Below are 10,852 nucleotides of genomic sequence, written 5' to 3'. Positions count from 1 at the left end.
TGGACCAAACCTCACCTTCTCTCTGGCTGCAGTTTGACAGGCTCAGCTTTGTAACGGTCTGAAAAACTCGGCTCAACGCCTCCTTAATCTTGTGGCTTTAGGCACAAATTATTCTCCCAACCCAGCAGGAGATGGTGCTGGTTTACTCTGATCCAGGGGAAGGTTGTTCTTCTCACAGGCTCTTCTAAAGTGCTTTACAGCCTGTCGTCCCTGCCCAGAGAACTTGGGCTCCTTCTAAACGCTTCTAATAGGATCGGGTACGGGGAGTTTCACGGTTCGTGCAGGTTTTTGTTAAGCTGCGCGTCCGTTCTAGCGGCTGCTAGAGAGTCCGTGCTCTTGAAATGGGGAATAAAGAAAAGTTGGCTGGTGCCTCTGGTCAGTTAAATGCAGCTCGTCCCTTGGATGTGAAGCCAGCCTTAACCGTGGGGCTTTGTCCCTGGCTTTGCTGGGCTGCCAGCAGCCGAGTTGTGGGGCCGGGGGAGCGAGAGCACAGAGAGGGGAAAGGACTTTGCTCCCCCCGTTGCAAAAGCAGCCTGGGAGAGACGCTCCTGCAGAAGAGCAGCTCCTCGTCTCGCTCCCCTCAGCAGAATGGGGGGGGGTTCACCCCCCATCGCCTCCAACCAGCACCCCGAGAATGGGGTAGGTAGCTAAAAGCAGCAGCGACGATCAGCCGAGCTCAAATTGTAGCGTTGTGCTGTGAGTCAGACATAAATGCTTCCTGCCACTGACACTGCAAAATGCCTCTTAAATATTTAAGGCTTCCCTTGCCATAAAATGTATTGTCACACTGGGTGAATATTTCGCGCACGTTTCGTGTTAAAATGTTAATAAATAAGCTCTAAAATTAGCCGCCACAACAGCAGGAGCTGGGTCCCTGACGTGCCGGGGGGGGAGTCGAGACGAGTCCCCCGCCTGCGCAGGGCTGGAGAGGGGGAGCTGGGGTCTGTACTGTCCCCCCTGCCTGGATGCAACCCCCAAATTGCGCGGCCGCAGGTTTCCTCCTGAGGCTTCGGGCTGGCTCAAGGCTGAGCTGGGGCACCAGAGGTATTTTTGCGGGGGGGGGGCGATAGCTCCGTGCCAGTTGGTTGCTGGAGAGCAGGGGTGAAGGCCAGCGATGGGAGAGCCTGCCTCGGCGTCTTGGGGTGCGGCTGCTGTGACCGACGTGGCTGTGGGGGCTGCAGGCAGGGAAAAGCAGGCAGGGAAAAGCAGGCAGAGCTGCCCCTGCCCGGGCCAGGCAGGAGCACGGGGAGCAGCCGAAAACGCTGCCGGCTGCCCGCTACAAAACCGTCGACGAAGAGTCGCGGAGCTGCGACTCCTACGGCGAAGAGCAGGGATGGGGCCGAGTGTAGAGGATGCACAGAGCTGATCTCCTCGAGGAAAAGAGCTCAAAAAAAAAAAAAAATGTTTACGGCATTGCTGAGCTCTGGGCCCTGTTAGCTCGGTGCTGCGGGGGCTGTCTCTGCCCGGGGGGGGAGAGCGCTGCCGCCCGCCCCATCCCCTTCGCTCGGGCTCCATCATCCCCAGCCTTTTTCCCCATCTGTTATCCCAACCACGGCGTTTACCTCTGCAACCGCTGGCGCTTCCCAGGCAGATGTTCGGAGGCAGCGCCTGCTCCCTGCGCAGACACTTTCCTGCTCAGGGTTTTTCTTTTTTCTTCTTTTTTTTCTTCCCTACAAACATATATTTAACTTGTCAGCCTGCAGCTGATCTGCTTATACCTAAAGCCAGCTCTCTCCCTGTTGAATAGGGAAGGGGCTGGCATGCTTCAGAGTGTTTGCACACACACACCCCCCCCCCCTTCACGCTCGTATTCCCTCTAGGCATCCTGTAATTAAAACCACGAGCTCTTTGGGGCAAGAACTCTCTGTTTTATGTGTGTGTATTATTTATTAGGGTCCCTGCAGTCCGCAGGGCTTCAATCCCCTTCCACACCGAGTTGCCTTTATGCACGCGCGTGTGCATACGTTATTTTTCCCCGAGCGTCCCTCCGATGCCTGCGAGCTGGAAGCTCCCAGGCTACGAGCCAAACGCAGAAGCGGCGTGCGGTGGAGGGAGGGGGACGGGGAGCCCTCCCTCAATCCATCCTCTCCTGTCCCAAGCTCGTGTCAGAGCAGGATGGATGGGGCTGGCATTTGTTAGATGAAAGTGTGTTTTTCACCAGCACCGGAGAATTGCTTCCCAGGAAGCTTCTGCATTCAAAAGGAGGGGGTTGAAAGCGAGGAGAGCCCCACCAGGCTCGCAGCCACGCTCCCCCGGGAAGCGTTCGCCGCTCGGAGCATCGCCTCCACACCAGACACGTGCTACCTGGAGAAGAACGGGGTGGCTTGCCCTGTCAGTAAACCCAGACTTAATTACAGGTTGAATTAACGCTGGAGGTTCCCAGAGCCGGGAGATGTGGCACCTTATGGGTTCAGAGCAGGTTCGACTCCTTAATTAACTCACAGTGAGGAATAACTTAGGAAACAAAGGGGTCTGGAGCCAGAGGGGGGTTAAAGAAGGGGGAGTGCAGCCAGGAAAGCCCTGATCTCCGGTGGGAAAGAGCTTTTCTCACGTCCGATCCACTTTCCTGCCCTTTTCCCATTTCCCTTCCTCACAGGGAGGGAGGGGAAGCCCAAAAAAGCTGTTACCTTGCAGATGCCGGGGCTTACTCCGTGAAGAGAAATCCTCTGGGGAAGGCTGCAACCAAGCACGAAGCTGAAGGGTTTCCCGTCACCCAGCCCAGTCGAGAGGGACCCGGGACCCACGCGGGCATCGGCAAAGCCTGGTGAGAGCCCCGGGACGCTCCGGAAAGGCTTTGCCGAGGCTCGCGAGGGATCCTGCTGCCTTCCAGAGTCATTGCTGAACCAATTCCGAAGCCTTACAGTCTTCCGCAAAGCGGGGCAAAAGCAAAAATGCCCAAGATTCCTGGGAGGGGACGAAGCGAGCTTAGGGAAGACAAGACTTGGCTTTTTCCAAGCCCGAATCCCCCCGAGAATTTCCCCAATCCTCCCCTGGGCAGGTTTTTCCCCAGGAAGAAGGTGCTTTTAGGGACAGTGAGAGACAGCATCCGAGCTGCCCCATGGGTTGGGGTGTGGGGAGGCTGGCAGGAGCCTTTGCTGCTGCATCCCGGGCACGTCAGTGCAAATTGCCGGAGAACTCGGGTCCATCTCCCTCAGGATCCCGCTTTTGCCAAGAGAGGACAACAGAACCACGCACGCCCTGGGCTTGGCAGACCAGGAGTCCGTTCCCCATCCAGATACGGCGACGCTGAAGGATGGTCTTCACGTCTTCTGGTAAATCAGGTAAAAAAACAAAAAGCCACCCAGCATTTTACAGGATGCCAGTGGACTTTTCGCTGGGTCATTTATTTTGCTAAATGCCACTTGTGATCGCAAGCCGCCCGTACTAGTACAAATATAATTACATATTTATTGCCAATATAATTCTGAGTTAATTATACGGCAACTAATTTTCTCAGCAGGGGTTTGCAATATTTGGGTGTAAAGGAGACGGCTGTAATTCCGAGCACTTTTCTCCCCTGTTTCTTTAACGGACCATGCAACGTCGCTCCGTTACTTTCCAGAGGCACCAAAAGGGACCGGCCGGCGCGCGGCAGGCGCAGAAGTCGTCGTCTTCCCAGGTGCTGCCGAGCGCTGCGATTTCCTGACGTGCACCGCTGGACGCGATCTCACCTCCTCGCTCCTCATTAAGATTTCCTTCACAGCCGTTTTGTGGGTAAATATCTATTGTTGGACTCTTTATCAGTTGGAAGAATTGCCATGCCTTTGTTTTGTAAATTGTTCTTTCATCTCTGAAGATGCCGTTTGTGTGGGAAACACTGCTCAACACACTGGCTCCTGATTATACTCAGTTCCTTTTGTCTAGCCCTTGAATAGATATTTTCCATGAGAGCCATAATAACGAAGCCATCTCCAGATTGAGGTGATTAAGCCCTCGCTTCCTCTGGCTGCTTTTTGTCCCCATCCAAAATGTTGTGGCTTGTCACATGAAGTGTCCGGCTTTTATTTTATTCCCGTTTTGCTCCTCCCGCAGCTGGAGGCTTCACGACTGGCACTTGGAGCCCATGGGAGGAAGAAGGTACCTAAACGGTTTCAACTGTTTCCTTCCCGGCTTCAGGCCCTTCGTGAGATGCTCTTACGCTACCCACCTCCCTCAAAACCTTCCCCTACCGTTGCCGTGGTTTTTTCTGCACCTTGTTGCTACGGTCGGAGCTGGGGCGGTCCCGGTTGGTGCACTCAAATAGCCCAAAACGGAAACCAAGAAGTTGGCGCGCTCAAGGTGCTTCCTGAGCTTGCAAGTCCAGGAGCTCTTGGAAGTCAACGGAGCCCGAGCCCGGCCGAGGCAACAGCGGGACCGGACCCGCAGCCTCCCCGGGCAAGGAGCCAGCCCCCGCTCTGCCTCCACTGCGCCCGGTCGGATGCTACGAGCACGGTCCCGATGGCCAACGACGCAGAAGGCAGGCATGCAGGTCAAGCCCCACGCGCCACCTCGCAGCGTGACGCAGCTAATAAAGGCATATTTTTAATCTCTTTAGGGGCGGGCACTCAGCGGCTGCCCTTCGAAGGGTCCGACTACGTACGTAAACGGCAGCCGGACCAGCAGAGCACCTTTGCCTTGCTCGATGAGCCCAGCCTCGATGTTCTCTCCTCTTCGGAGCCATTTGTTCACCTTTATTTATCCTGGGGTCCCCCAAGGCTGTTTAATTTCAGAGCTAAATCCAGGTTGATCCAGCAGCAGCGATATTTCCTGCCTGCATTCCTCCTCTTCTCATTACTTTATATTAAAAGTGATTTCACTTGCAATCACATCTCGCACTATTTATAACCCACAAGAGGGAATATTTTATAGCCGAGCAGGTACTTGGAGGCTCTGACTCCAGCCGGGCTGCTCTGCCTGCGCCTGCACCAGGACCGGCCAGGTCTGGGGGTACCGTGCCCCAGAGCGTCCCCCCAGGAGAGTCCAGCCAGGTGAGCATCATCGCTGCGAAGGGATTTATCCTTACACCCCGAGGGTCTTGGAGCAAGCACACGCGCTTGCGTGCACCCACGTATCCCCGGGACCCCCCCCCCACCCACCCACGCAGGCTCGCCCGCATCCCGGCAGGGTTGAGAAGGCAGGATTTTGTTTGGGCTGGTGCTGGTTCCCTGGTCGAATGAGTAAGGAACAGCTTGGGAATGACTCACCTTCCCTATCAGGCAATTAGCACCAGATCTGCAGCTAACGAGCTGTCCTGTCTCTCACCGGGCAGAGGTAAGATACGTATTTAAATAGATGATGGAAATAAAACGCTAAACCCTCCTCCCCCCCCCCCCCAGCCACATCGCAGGATATTTTTAAAGGCAGCTTAATTATCTGGACGGACAGCGCCGGGATGAACGGAGCTGGGTGCCCAGGGCCCAGCAGGACCCACAGGCGTTCCCAGCACCCTGGGAGGAGCAGGGCTAACAGCGGCCAGAGCAGAGAGACCCAGCTGAAGACATCGGCTCCTCCGAAAACCGACCTCGGATCCTCTGCCGAGCTCCAGCGATCGGCAGAGGATCCGAGGTCGGTTTTCGGAGGAGCCGATGGGCAGAGAGTTGGCGTCCAAGAGCTGTCGGTGCAGTCCATCCGTCGGAGTTCATGCGACGAACTTTTCTAACTGACGCTCGTTATGAATAGAAACCTTCTAGGAATCCAGCGTCGTCTCCGGCTGGTTTATTAATGATTAATGGCAGGCTGCCTTTCAAAATAAAGGCTTTAGATGTGATTTTGGGGGGGGGGGGGGATGCACCCTCTCAACTCCCTGGGTTATTTTGCTGCTGAAAGTGAGAAACGTGAGTGAGGTGAGAAAAAAAGCCACAGCGCAGGAGGGCGTAGCAGAGGGGGACCAGCTCCAGATTGCTCCGTTAATGCTGCTGCTAATTGCGCTCCCGCTGTTCAGCATAACAGCAGCCAAAAAAAAAAAAAAGTTAAAAAAATTGCTATTTCAATCTGCAATCCCAGGCAGCGAACCGCAGCCGATTAAGGAGGATTCAGAGAGTGCCAAAGCCATCGCAGTATCATCAAACCGGGGATGGGGGCACAGAGCAAATCCAGCAGAGGAGAGCGGGAACGAGCAGCGGCAAGCAGATTGGGAGCGAGGACCGTCGAGAACGGTGACTGTGGAGAAGGGCAGATGGGGGCAGCATGGGAAGGAGGCAGGGAGAAGGAACGAGAAGAGGCTGGGCTTGCCTTGAGCTGTCCCGAGATCCGGCTCTGTCCGTCCATCCGCCTGCTCCGTGTCCACCCGTAGCGCCGTAGACGGAGGCCAGCTCCAGCTGTCCTGCTGCCTGCCTGGGCAATAGGAGGAGGACAAAGCTGGGAGCAGAGGGGAAGGACGTTTCTCCGGCTGCAAACCTCCGTCGGGTTTATCCCTCACTTTGCCTGAACCTCTCAGCCCTGCAGACGCCCTCGGTCTCACCCTCGGTGTCCTTCACATCCACCCGGTCCGTTCAGCGGGGACCTCGGGGGCTCCCCTCACCGCGTGCCAAACCTCGGCGTCTTGATTAGAGGTTTGAAGCAAGCACCACTCAAGATCTCTGCGGAGGCTGAACAGAATCATCGACGGTGAGGACTGCAAATCATCTGGTAGCTTCGACATCAAGCCCTGTTACAGCAGAACGAATGACACAGCCCCTGCTCCAGGTGTAGCTGACCCAAAAGGAGACCCCAGGCTTGTTTAAGGGCGTAAAGTCCCAGGTCCTCTTGAGGACACTCACATAAACCTGGTGGATCGCCTAGAAGAGCCGGTTTCTCTCCACCGATGCACAAGGGGTTGGGACAGCCAGCTCCAACGCAGCACAGAGAGACGAAGCCCGGCTGGAAGGGTATCTCCATCTGCTCTGTCTGCTCCTTGGGTGGCCTCCGGCGTCCCGGGATAACGCTCATCCGGAGAGCGGCCCCGCGCCCCGAAACAACCGACGTCCCTGAGCGGGACCCGAGCGACGGCAGACGCTCCTGCTTGGCGTGCAAGCGCTCTCCTTTGCCGCAAGCTCCTGGCAAACAGGAGCAGAAGCTTCCGTGAAGATAAAAGGGAGCAAGAGCAGATAGACACGGCCCCAGGGAAGACCTCCCAGCACGAAGGATGCTGCAGAAGAGATGAAGTTGGAGAGGAAGAGGAGGGAACTAGTTCATCCCAGTGATCACGACGCTAGCACTGCCTGACCCCTACTTTCTGCGCTGCACGTGCAGTTTTTAGCCTTGTGCGTCACACAAGATGTAAACCCCACCTGGCCCTGAAGCTTTCAAGTAATTCCCCGGTTTCCCTGCCCATCCCCAGAAATCATCGGAGCTGCTTTGTTCAAATTAAGATTTCCCCGAGGGCCACGGCCAGGCTCCTGCTCTGCAAATTTCCAACTGCTGGAGAGGGATTAAAAAAAAAAAAATTAAAAAATGCTTTTTTGCCGGCAAGTGTTCCTGGTGGGAAGCCTTGATGTCTGGGTAATTTTGTTGTCTGTGCACAAGGGGCCCCTTCCTTCTGCTCTGGCTCTTTCAGCACTTTGCACAATAAATAAGCAGGAAAAAAGCAAAGGATTTTTTCCCCCCCTTCATTCAGTCGAAAACTACTGAGACTTGGATGCCTCCACTGAACAGCGAAGCAAGGAGGGAAGGGGGTTCCCTACCAAATAACCCACTAGAGATGAACCCGCTAGAGATGCTGGGTAGGGAGGAACGGAGCATTACTCCCAAAACAGCCTGGGGATCACAAAACCTGCCGCCTGCTCCTCCGGAAGCCACGTGGCTCTCCACCCCTGCCTCTCGAACATCAGCATCTACAAGCAAACCACCAAGAGCAACCTGATCTGGTTGAAGATGTCCCTGCTCGTTGCGGGGTTGAAGACGTCCCGCTCATTGGGGGGGGGTGTTGGACTAGATGACCTTTAAAGGTCCCTTCCAACTCAAATTATTCCACGATTCGAAGATGAAACACGCCCTTGCACGACAGCTCTCCCTCCCAAGAGGGGACGCGAGGAAGGAGAAGCCTCATAAGCAACGTTACTCCTGCCCAATTCCAGCAAAGGGGTAAATCCAGCTACCAACTCAACTGAGGCAGCTGCGGAATTAACGGAGAAAGAAGATCATGACTTTTTTTACCCCATCTACGTGTTCGTGGTTGTCAAGAGAATCAGATCGTGAACCGGACCAACGGCCCAAGTTGAAAACACACCTCCGGCATCGCTGAGAAGTCATTAAATTCACGCAGCAGCAGAGGACAAGGGGACAGGCAAAGGCACCTGCCCAAATTCAAAGCCACGTTGCTTTTGCCCACCCAGGGCCGCATCCTGACGGAGCCAGCACGCTCATTCCGCATTAGCGGCACATTCCCTGGAAGTAATAACAGCCCCTCCGGTCATTAATATGGAAATGTATTCCCGCTCCACGACAGCGAGATGTTTGTGCAGATTGGAAGCAGCTTGCTGAGATTTGCTTCTGAATGCGTGGACATTAAAGCCTCCCATTACAGTGTTGATGATTTCTTCCCTTTTGATGAATAGCCTGCCATAAATAGACTCTGATTAATTGCGGCTGCACTCGGAGGGCTGGAAATGCATCATTTGCTGCTACGGATTGGGATAATGGTCATCATCTGCCTTTGAGTGCCATTCAGCAGGAGAGGGGCTCGGCTCTGCCTGCGAAGCCAGGTGGCTGGTTTCAAGTTTTTGCGCCAGACAGAGTCTTGTTCACACAGGCAGCTCCGAATAAAGGGCTCGGGTGCCTCGCTGCAGGCCGACTGCGAGCTAATTGCCAGCTCTTTCTTATTTATCATCTCCAATGAGGGGCAGAAGAGCCGGCAGGAATCAGAGGTGGGCCAAGCATCCTAACGGGACCGGTGGGTTTAGAGATCCGAGCTGCAGGGAGGAACGAGACCCGCCCAAAAATCACCCCACGCACGGTTTGCCGGAGCCACGCACGCGTCCTCGCGCGCTTGGGTATGCACAAGTCCCTGGGCCGACTAACGCAAAGGGCGCGGCCCCCCCGCCACGTCGAAGCCCTGGTCCCTGGAGCCCCCAGCTGCGGCCCTTTGGATATCCTCGAGCATCGCAGCCTCGTGACGCCCAAGCACTGCAACCAAAATCCCCCCGTTCGCCTTCCTAGAGGGCTCTCCTGAGTTGCACAGAATATATAAACATATTAAAAAAAATTATATATAAATATATAAAGAAATATATATCAATATAATAATTTTTTTTTTAAAAAAATATAAATAATGCCCAAACTTTTGGGTATGTTGACAAGCCGCTGAGCCCACCCTGAGCACAGGCAGGGCAGGCAGAGAAGGCAACGCTGCGCAGGGCCCCAGAGCTCTCCGCAGCAGCAGCAGCAGCGTGGATGCTCAGGGAGTTGCCATGGAAACTTCCGGAGCCTTGGGATGCAGCTGAGCATCAGCGAGGGCTACAACCGGGGTGGGACGGCGCAGGCAGGTGGAGGCAGCTCCCTGCCAGGCTGCGCTGGGTGCTAACGGGGCTCGGGGGACCGTGTCCCTCTGCTCAAGACGGAGCCTGGCACCTTTGCTCCCGGCCAGCTGGGGGAAAGCCATTCCCCCCCTCGCCCCCCCTCACCCACCGGGTTGATTTACTCCTTGCTTGTTAAGGGGGCCGAAACGCTCCGCGCTAATTTTGCGGGATTTGCGTATTAATAACATCTCCGCGTCCCCGGGAAGCTGGGCCAGGACGACACGAAAATGCTGATGGTACCAGAGCGGATTACGAGCCCCAGGAGGGCACGCGCAGGGCAGAAACCCACGCCAGGGCATGGCGGGGGGACGGGGACACGGGCACGCAGAAAGGAGTAATAGGATTTTCAAGCTCTACTGGTTCAGTGGAGGCAAACGAGGTCTCAGCGACTAAAGCATGTAAGTAAATTATGGCAAGACGGCTCTGCTGCCAGGACAGAAGGGAAGGAGATGAGAGAGCAGCGGGAGGGCAGGGCTGAACATCCACAGAGACGTGGGGTGGCGTGGGGCCGGGACCGGGGACCGCAAACACGACCCAAAGATCCTGAGCAGCCGAGCATCTCCCACGTGTCAGATACGCCCAGCGTATCCCTTGTCCTGCCCGACCCAACGCCGCCGATGCGACTCTGAGCCATCTAAAGCATCGCTTGCTGTTCGTTTTGGGGAGGAAAATGGGGGAGAAACGGATTTCCAACCAGAGAAGCAGCAGCGGACGCAAGCAACCCCCCATGATTCCTGCATCCCAGAGCCACGAAGCGCGTCTAGGCAGAAAGCCCCGCTCCAACAGCCCCATTCATCACCTAGGTGCTATTAATCCAAGGAAGGAAAAACCCAGCCCACCACACCGGGTTTTCTGGACCAAAAGCAGCTGAGGGAAAATTCCTGCTCCCTGCCGCTCGTCTCTAAGGGACAAGCAGCAGAGGGTTTAAACGGCTCCTTGCAGAGCAGCTCCTCATTTATCTCCCTGAGGGTCAGCAGGGTGCAAGCCTCCGGGCGGTTTCACGGGCTTCAAAGCCAGCGGATGCCATCACATCTCCCTGCTCCGGCACAGTCCCAGCGCAATTACCCAGCCGGTCTCATCAACAGCCGCTGGCTGAGCTAGGATGGATGTTTGAGAAGGAAACACGCAGCTGCTAAGGCATGGAAGACCCTCCTTGCCTTTCAGCCAGCTGTTTCTATGCTTCATGACTCTTATGATTTAAAAACAATAAAAAAATATTCACCCCTTACTTCTGGTCTCCGTTTGTCTGTCTACCACCAGACTGGGGCACATCCAGTGAGCCTCACCCCGTGCAAACCATTTCCATGTTGCATTTCTCTTGCTGAAAGCTTCCAGTCCTTGCATCTCACCCTGGCTTTTCTCTACTGGCCTGAGAGACA

The sequence above is a fragment of the Mycteria americana genome, chromosome 28, assembly GCF_035582795.1.
Source record: "Mycteria americana isolate JAX WOST 10 ecotype Jacksonville Zoo and Gardens chromosome 28, USCA_MyAme_1.0, whole genome shotgun sequence".
NCBI lineage: Eukaryota > Metazoa > Chordata > Aves > Ciconiiformes > Ciconiidae > Mycteria > Mycteria americana.
Note: the sequence above shows the minus strand (reverse complement) of the source record.